The following is a 10,343-nucleotide window of genomic DNA, read 5'->3' on the forward strand; positions in this document are numbered from 1 at the left end:
ACAAGGAAACGTTTGCCGATGTGATTCTCTCCCATGTCCATGATAAATATAAAGCACGGGAAACACACTAGAAAAAGCAAATTCGTTTTTTGAGGAAATGAAAGACGCAGTAAGTGACTCTATCTAACGCCTATTATTCGGTATCCCCGCGAAGCTTAACTATCGCTGAGCGAGAGGGAGAGGGAGGGGGTTTAACGGGGCAGTAAGATCATCCAGACGATACCTCGAAGCTCAATACGGCGAACCAGTTCCCAAAGAAAAGCTACGGAGGTCTTTTTCTGTGCCATTTGCTGTGTTCACAAGATACAGAGACCCGCCCTTAACCCCCCCTCCCCCCCCCCCCCCCCCCCCCCTCCGCCTCTGGTGGCCGCCATCTTGAACTTGGAGCAAGCATGACCCAGTCCATCATGTGCCTGTTCTGAATTTTCATACATGGACCTAGCAACTGGCCGTCGTCCAATGTTTCTTGATTCTCTTCGAATTTTTGGCGCTCGCTTGATTGGTATTTTACAGTGGCCATCAGCAGGCATGGATCGAGTGAGCGTGCTTGGTGGCGCCGATAGCTTAGTGCTCTGATGGTGTGGCCAGCGCGCATTAAACTGCAACACGCTGTTGCGCTGTGCATTTTACATTCTGGTCTTCATCAAATTTAATCTGAGCTCAAAAGTCATGAAAGGAAAGGAAGCGAGCAAAACTGGCTCGCTGAGTCGTTGTACATCTCAATCACTCTTTGACGTACATGGCATTGGTGACTTGGTTATGTTTGCTGCTTGCGTTTGTATTGAAGTTTTCGCCTATTGTTCCAGTTCCGCGCTTATGTCAAAACTTACATTTCTTATATCTGTACTCAGTTTGATATTGACTAATCAGCATTATCGTCCGCACGAGAAACTGATTTTTCACTCATATTTATCAGGTAATGTATGGAGTCAATTTGGAGCACTCGTATCATTGGAGCACTTACGGGGAACCCGGAAGATAGTTTCTATTTCATTTCGGAGCCACGTCTGTATGAGATCAATGTGTACTTGCGCCAGACCGGGAACGCACTTGCGTTAGAAAGGAAAAAAATTCAGGGCGACACTTTGTTTATCCAAAGTGCGGTGGGGCGAAAGCCTTAAGCGCGGTGTTGCTGCTAGTGTCACTGATGTGTGGTTAAGATTTTGAGCTTCGCCTCTAAGAGTGTAACGCGACAGCGTCTTGCAAATGCTGCCAGGGAGTCCACAGAACGCCACCGCTCGTTCGGCTCTACGCCTTGCTCGTCGGTAAATTGGTTTTTGAAGAAAGGAAATGTATCCGTCTCGCATATCTCGGTGGACACCTGAACCTCGCCGTACCGAGAATGGAGGAAGAAGGGAGTGAACGAAGACCGTATTCACTAGACGCGCCTTTGTTAATTCCAAACCATAGAGCTGGCATGGCGGAGTGGTAAGCGTGCTCGTCTCGCACTCCGGAGACCGTGGTTAGATTCCCCGACTCGACCAATTTATTAGTCGGTTTAATTAATTTATCTGGTCTGACTAGAAAGGTTAACTCGGCTAATTCGTTAATTAAGCAATTGACTATAAACTCAGTCCCACTTGGAGCATCACTATACGATCGCTTTAATTGGTTGCATGGTTACTATTAATTGTAAAACATTTTATTCGCCGGAAAGAGCTTGGTAAGAAGTCGCGTTACGTGGTCCAGAGTGCGTAGCCTTCGACGACTTTGTCAGCCCATTCCACCCCCAAAACTTGCGTTCTGGAGTCTTCCACGGCTCGAGAGAAGGAGCGGTAACTAGATCACCCGAGGCGGCTCTATTTTGCAGTTCAACAGGATGTGATCGGTGGTGGCTCGTAGGCCTGAATGTTTACAGTTTGGGTTATAAACATCTGGATAAATGTGCGCCACGGGTGATGGGGTGCGTATCGATCTCGTCTGTAGACGACGCCATGCAACGTTGTTCTTTAGTCAGGCTTTTGCCCGGAGGGGGGAAAATTCTCCTCTCTAGTTTAAAATGATTGGTGAGATTATGATATGTGATCATGGAGTCCTTCGTGAAATTCAGAGAGCCAGACTCATCCACTGCCCGGTTGACAAAACCTCGGGCTTTATTGTGGACTGCCTCGTTCTCCGGTTTCCCCGAATGGGCTGCAACCCATATCAGTTCGGAATAATTTGGTGAGAATTTGGTTGCGTTAAGGTTTCTAAGGGAGGTGTTTGTAATTCTCCCTTTTGCGAAATTATTGGTACCCATTTTGGAGTCGCTGAGGATGATGCCCTCTTGAGTAGGCGCTAGAGCGAGGGCTATAGCCACCTCTTCTGGCGTTTCAGAGGATTTCGTTTTGATTGTTGCCGATACAATGTGGTCACCATTCTTGTCCACAGCCACAATTGCTAAGGAATTCGTATGTTTGCATTCTGCAGCATCTACATAAAGTGTTCCAGCGCGCGTTCCGTATTTATTATGTAAGGCTTTGGCTCGTCCTTGTCTTCTACCATCATGGTGTAAGGGGTGCAGGTTTGTGGGGAGTGGTTTGATTAGTAGGGCCGTCCTATAGTCGCAGGGTAAGTGTACTTTAGCATCTTTATTCGTAGGTTGAAAGTTAATTCCAAGCCTGGCAAGAATGATCCTGACAGTTCTGGAATTGGCTAATCTTCCTATTTGAGCCATTAAATGGGCTTCTTTCAGTCCATTGAAGGTGTTATGTATTCCTAACCTCATAAGCCTTTCAGTTGAGGCCTTTATTGGAAGTCCTAATGCAGCTTTGTAGGCCTGCCGTATCATGCTATCCAATTTGTCGTTTTCTGCTTTGCATGGTTACTAGCCAAAGTACAATTGGCCCCTTTTGAAATTCCCGCACTGTGACGTCACGAACATTTCGACCAATTGAAACAAGGTCAGCGTAGCTACGGCGCGACAGCGGCCACCCGTGGTCTCGCTTTGGCGGTCGGAGTGTTGCATTCGCCACGGAAATGACGATAGGGTATGAAGATTAGTCTTTGATGTAAGGGAGGTGCAAAAGTTCGTTCAGTGAGAGGAGCGGATATGTAGCGCTAAGAATGCTGGTCACAGTGCCTGAAGCTTTGCGCAATTTACTTTGCACTAGCCGTCAAAGGTGGCGCTCGGCATTGCAGGTACATTCATCATCATCATCATCATCATCATCAGCCTGACTACGCCCACTGCAGGGCAAAGGCATCTCTCATGTTTCTCCAATTCATCCTGTCCTTCGCCAGCCGTGGCCACCATATTGCCGCAAATTTCTTAATCTCATCCGCCCACCTAATTTTCTGCCGCCCCCTGCTACGCTTGCCTTCTCTTGGAATCCACTCCCTTACCGTTAAGGACCAGCGGTTATCTTGCCTTCGCATTACATGCCCTGCCCAAGCCCACTTCTTCCTCTTGATTTTAACTAGGAACACTGAGAAGTCTTTTTCTCCGTGTGCTGCATTGAAGCACCAATTTGTGACCTGCGTGCTCTGATTTATGCTTAAAAATGCACAGAAGTTGATCAGGGGCGTCTTAGCCCGAGTAAGAGCTAGAATGAACTCCCACCGCATAGCATATTTCAGTATTCCCTTTCCCCTGAGAGTCAGTCGAATTAATCCTCATTTCGCCTTCGGTGGTAAAGGTCAGCCTGTAATGGTTTGCAGAACACCGAGGCTAAACAGTTGTCCTGGCAGCGGAGAAGCTGCTCTTGGAGTGTTGTAAACACGAACGCACCTGACTTTGAAGGGCGTATACAGAGCGGTGTGCGGTATGGGAGGTACAACACCCAGAAGTTGAATGTATTTTATGAGAGACAACGTAGGGAAGGGCGTCTGATTCATTTGGAGAACCGGATGCTTTTTGCGCGCGCTCCCGTGCACGCGGCTATTATTTATTGCATTTCGCCGCAACCAAAATGCAGTTGCCCAGGCCAGGACTTGAACCTGTCAACTTTGGCTAAGCAGCTCGTAGCCAAGGGAACTGTGCTACGGAGGCGGGTAAAATGCCAGCAAGCACAGCGTCTGCTGCCAACTACGGCCGCTGTTTACTTTACCTCATACTAGATTTTTAAAGAGTGCGGACTTCACTGTATTTTATCACATTAAAGGCAACCGTTGGGCGTATAACGTAAAAGGTGGTGCCATGAAAAGTTAGCAACAAGATTTCGCGTAAGATTAGGGCTATCAATTTTGCAGAAGGCCAGTTATTGGATAGCGGCAGTAATGAAGACTGAAATGCCGTTTCAGACTACTGTAGTTTTACGAAAGAATGGTTAGTATATGCGGTGCGGTGCGGAGTTTGACAATAAATACGAAGAGAACCTCCGATCTGATATGATATGCGGGAATGAAGTGAGGAGATGTAGGTCTTCTAATGGCGTGCGGTTAGCAACCCCTGTAAAGTAATAAAGATGAAGATTTGCAATTTCACTGTGGCATGAATGGAAACTGGGACCAGACTGTAGTTTTTCAGATGAAATTCTTACATTGTATGAGTGGAAAGGATATATGACAGTTATGGCTCTGCCTTGAACTCTGCATCAAGTAGCTGACAGACTGCATGGATTGTTTGAAATTCTACAGGATCAATCTATCACCCAGTAGACTAACGTGCTCAGAGCGTAGGTGCACTATCTTGGCTTGCAACCCCAACGACCGCTTCTCGTGGAATATTTTCTGCTATTATTACCCAAAATGCATTTTTTATGCATTTAATATAGTACTACTACCTAGTTTTGAGCGCTTACACAAGAAGAAGCGCCAGGAGTGCTGCATGCACGGATGCGTGCATCACACATTTGGCCTGCGTGAAAGCGTTATTATACTGAGGACACAGCTTTCGAAAAACGTTTTCCTACCCCCCAAATCTGGGGTAAGAGCCACCCAGCATGCTATCTGTAAATGACAGACAAGGGTAGGTGAAAATTTCACTATGAAGGTGGCAGGCGGCCGTTGGCAAGTGCGCATTACGTGTGTTTATTTGGATTTGTGTAGTGTGTGAAAAAAGCACCGCGCGCATGCTCTCATAGTAAAGTAATCCGTGTGCTATGTTACAACAAAAGGCAGGAAGCCTGCACGGTAGTCAAACGCCCGCCCTTGTAAACGCACTCGGAGCCCGTGCTGCTCCTTACATTACCTGAGCCATGTTGGGCCAATTCTAACCTGCATCCGAGTAGTGTCAGGGAGACGGGTGGGCTCCTGAAGACTTCAAAAAACTTTTATACTTTAGAATTTGCACTCTCAAAAAGGTGCTCCCAGCTAGACGCGCGGTGGATTACATAGACAACAGCCCCTTTCGTGGAAGTGGCTCGCGCTGTGCAGGAGAATGTCTAACGACGAAAACTGCGATGGAAACCGAAATACAAGGGAGAGCCTGAGATAATTAGGAAGGAGATGCGCTTAATACAAAGGCTTTGCGACATCGACAAAGGATGTGGCGCTCGCATGCCTTCCTCGCACAACTTGGAGGCTTTGTTTTGTAGGCGCACAAAGCGGGGTCTTCGAAGCACAGCGGCGGCGGATGACTCCCATATTCATAACTCGGGCCGAGCACGACTGCAGGCTGGCGACATGGGAGTGCCTGTCGACGATAAGACCCCGAGCTGTCTCGTAAACGACTCGGGGCATGTAATGTGGGTGAGTCGCAAGAAATGGAACTTCCATATAGCACGACGCCTGTTCTACTTTATCGCTCTACTTCGTAACTCTGACGCTGCACCCCCCCCCCCCCCCCCCGCCCTCTTACGACTTGCATCATGTCCATCTACCATGCGCTCAGCGCAGACGCTGTATGTACCCAATGTTTTCTTGGCTCATGCGTGGGTGACAGTTTTATTCTCATTTTTTCAGCAGCCCTAACGGAATTGATACTACCGTGCTCTAGCAGTCTTAAGGTTGTGGTAGGAAACCATGGAAGCGCAACGCATGACATAAAAGTAGTAGACGGGGCAATGCAGCAGTTTAAATTAGAGTATGAGCTTACCGTAGCGACGTCACTGCCTGAGTTTTTCATCAAAGGGAAGTCTGTTCTGGGCTAATTTCTTCCGATGAAAGTGGTCTGTTAAACAAACACCTGTTTTTTTTTTTCGCTAAGCATAGAGCAATAGCGCAGAGCATCCGTGGAATCTAATAATAACGCAAATATTGATGCCAGAATATTGTCAACAACCTTGTATATTAGAAAAAAAGCACAGAGCCTATGAGCGAATCTTCTAGTTAATAATCGCCGTAAATTGAAGGACGCCTTCCTAAAAGCCCCTGTGCAGTGCCGAAACAAAGCCGTGCTCTAGGCGGCGTACGTTAAGCACCGTATCGGAAAGTTGTCTGCAGCCCAGCCTGGTATGAATTCTCCTGCTCTAATGCCTCTTCATTCCATTTATCCGCTTCCCTTCCCGCTATGCTCTTCTCGTCTTTTCTAAGAAAAAAGGAAAAGTGCGTCGGTTAAGCGCTTGAGTAATTCCTACTGTAGACAACTGTATACACGGCAGGAAAACCATGACTGACCAAGGAAATCACAATAGAAAGAGAACCGAGAACTCTGCCAGTGCGCCTACCTGCTCAAAGCGACTGGAATTTCCGGTTCTGCACAGACGGCGCACACTAAGATGTGTAATTTCGAGTAAAGGGAAAAAGAGTTATTGCGCACAGAGGTCACGAAGCGTTCGGATCGCAGTGAAGCAGCAGCGTTTTGTCGCACTGTGTTTAGCTTTCGTGGCGCAGTCTAGAAGCGGCAAACATTGTTAAGGCCAAGAATGTTCGTTGCTGCGGCGCAGATAAAACTCGTTTTCTTGTTACGTAAAGGCAACGGGGACATAATTGTGGAAGACCATTTCTGAAGCTGTCACACTGTCACATCATATGTTATAGGCGGGACAAGACAATTGCCTCGCTCCTTTAGAGAGCAGTAACGTTTTGTGGTGTCACCGCACTCAGCTGCCATTTATGGTCGGTATTTTCACTCCTTTCGCTGTCTGAACCACTGGTCGACACCAGCACATGACTGACAATGTGTAGTTTTTCTGAAGCAGCGAACGTAGATAGACTGGCTAGTAATCGAGCACTAGAAGGTAAACTTTCGTGAAGGCCACTATAGCTATTCCACCATCGTAGACATTCGTTTGAGGTCATTTTTACCGCTACTTTCATAATTTATTGATGCCTCAAGCGAACCATCATTATAATAATATTTTCATGACACAACAGCTACCGCTGAAGCTAAATAGTAATATTATGGAGATTTGGACTTTCACAGACACGTCATGCCTAACACTATTTTTGTCTCATCGAGTTTTTATAGAAGGGCCGGCAAGCAGAAACAATTTTTTTGCACTAACAACAATACGAACGAAACTTTGCGCATTTTCCGTCATTGTTGGCTCCTAGCCGAACGGAGAGCATAATGTGACAGCAAAATGAAACAAAAAGACGCACCTAAGACACACACACACACACACACACACACACACACACACACACACACACACACACACACACACACACACACACACACACACACACACACACACACACACGCACGCACGCACGCAAGCACGCAAGCACGCACACGCACACGCACACGCACACACACACACACGCGCGCGCGCGCGCGCACGCACGCACAATATTGGCTGGCTCCTTTGCTTTTAGTTGCCACGAGTCGCAAGTTTTATACGGAGAACGTCAGAAACGTCCCCTAGTTTGTGATTGTCGTGGCATCACTGCTTGAAGAAAAGTGGTTAGAAAGGCGTCAACTCAATTTCGTGACGTCGGCTAATCTATTTTGAACGTTGGCTGAAGGCTGCGAGCGCTTGTGAAAGCCCAGTCATATTTTTCTGCAGCCACTCCTGTTAGAATTGTGCCGCTGTGGCAATGCTTCCCTTGGGCGATTTCCGCATTCGGACTTTGTTGCTTAACTGAAATCCGTCGAGACGGATGCTTCGACTCCAGCTGTGAGCGGCTAGAATTCAGGCGCCGGTTCCACTGCTGTATCCCTGCCAATCACTCACAGCACTAGCTGGGTGGCTAGCTGTCACAATGTGAAATGGCGAAAATAAGCTTGGATGCTTCAGCTGTCTTAGGCTAAAGTGCTAGCAGGCTTCCCGCAAAGTTTCCTCTTTATACAGTTCTAGCCAACCTAGCGTTATGTTCCGCTGACAAGAGGGAATGCGAATCTTGAAAACTGAAAATTTATTCTCTAAATAAATGCACGAACAATAACGAGGCCCATTTTAGTATACATGAGAGCAGGATATATTTGAAACACTAATATTTGTCCGCAGAGAATTCATCTCCAAATATTAAGCAAGAAAATATGCGGTTATATTAGGGCCCAACACCTTAATTTTGAATTCTTTTTGTTTTGTGGACGCCAAACAAAAAGCAACGCCCTGTTTTAGCTGCGGCAATAAATCAGAAACCAAATACCCAGAGTACAAGAATTTAAGCCACTTATTATGCTGACGAATTGAGACGCTTTCTCAGTTTCCACGTGAAATGAGCTGCAGACACACTGAGAGAAACGCTCGGATCGGTGGGACAAGTACAGGCAGGCTAACAACTCGACAACTTCAACAGAAGTGTGCTTATGTACTGTCTCAGTAAAAGTAAAAAGCAGGAAACCGGGTTTGCTTCTCAGCTGTATAGAAGAGCGGGCAAGCCACCTTTAAAAAACTAAAAGTTCTTCAAACGTTAGAAAAGGGTTCTTTCCTTACTTAGATTTACAGCATGACGAGTGCCACATGTTATGCAGTACGCAGCTAAGAAACCCTAGGCCTAATTACTTTTTGCAAACATGGTACCAATCCTGCGAAATTTTAACATATGTACACATTTTCATGGAAAAAGCGCCCGAAGAATTATTCCGAAAATTCGTTTTGCCCGTCATCTACAAAGGACTTTTTTTTTCTGCGCTCAACGATATAGACTCCTTACCGGCATAAGTACTGCCTATCATTAGTATATTATGTGCATGCGGAAAAACGCTGCTGTCACAATAAGAGGGTTGAAATAATCAGTCGTGCGTTCAGAACGAGAACTCGGCACTGTGCTGTCCCACAGCTTCTCAAACAGAGAATGCGCTGGCTCACTCGAGTTCGGTCATTCACTGCGAAACAACCCGGACCCCTACGGCGACTACACGCTGATTGTGTTTATGAATATTAGATTAGGGGTCAGTTGTGTGAATCGAGTGCCACCGCAGTGTTTTTCTTTAAAAACTTTATTGATCGCGTAAGCACTATTTGTAATTGTTTGGAGCCGTAAAAAAAGAAGTTACAAAAAAGTAGAAAGTCAGGAACCGCGTCTCGCCAGCTGCCGCTTACATTGCCTGTAAAACCATCACAAGTAACCTGTGCGAAGGTTGTATGCATAATATTCTTGCGCAACTACATCGCATTTAGTTTAACGAAATAAACTGGTGGTTAGGTTTCTCATTCAGCGTGCTCACGTTTCAGTTTTTTTTTCTCCGCGTTTCATTCGACGGTGATGGGAGGTGCTGCAGCTGAATTTCAGGCGCGCTTATAAACTATAGATACATAAGTGAGCACACATAAGTGTCGCATGCGCGCTGTCGTATGTCGTTCAGCTTAAGAAAACAGAGACATACAAGAATAGAATGTCGTCCTTCATATGAACCTGAGATACCATTATGCCACGTTTGTTCAGGACGAACAGTACTCGAGGTCCTTCAACTTAGAAAAAAAAAAAGAATGCCCGGAGACGCAAAGTGAAAGTGCAAAGGAAAGAAGAAATATTCTTGGTCCAATAGCCCTCGTGAATCTCCAGGATAACGACACCAAGGCTTGCGATCGTACTGTAATTCGAAATGAAGACAAGCCATTAAGCACTGACATTCAGTTCCCACGAAGGGAAAAACGTGACCGCTTTTTTCACACAAAATAGAAGTGCAATATAGAGCCGGAAGATATTGGGATTGAGGGGAAGGCAGCCGTTTAAATAAATGAATATCTGTGAGCCACCTTGAAGCGCATCTTTTATAAGGCGATTGCAAAGAGGAAATAATGTGGTTGGAAATACACCTGTCCAAGGCATGGAAGGATCATTCTGCATAAATCTGCAAGAGCAAACGTCGTTCGTATAGGGCACCATGATGACCTGCAAATTGTAGAGAGTTCTTCGTTTTTCCTGCTAGAAAATCTCAAGAAGGAACAACTATACATAAACCATACTCTATGCCATGTTAATCTAGTCGGAAATAAGACGCATTTGTAATTTTTCCGTCTTAATGTTCATTCTCTCGTCTACAAAGAAATGATATTGGAATACTTCTATACACTATACGAGTTTCTCTTGATGCGGTTAAGCTCAAAGAAACGTGGCACACACAAAGAGTGCGCCTGTTCCATCCCTCG

The sequence above is a fragment of the Amblyomma mixtum genome, chromosome 5, assembly GCF_055824585.1.
Source record: "Amblyomma mixtum isolate Tamu chromosome 5, ASM5582458v1, whole genome shotgun sequence".
Lineage (NCBI taxonomy): Eukaryota > Metazoa > Arthropoda > Arachnida > Ixodida > Ixodidae > Amblyomma > Amblyomma mixtum.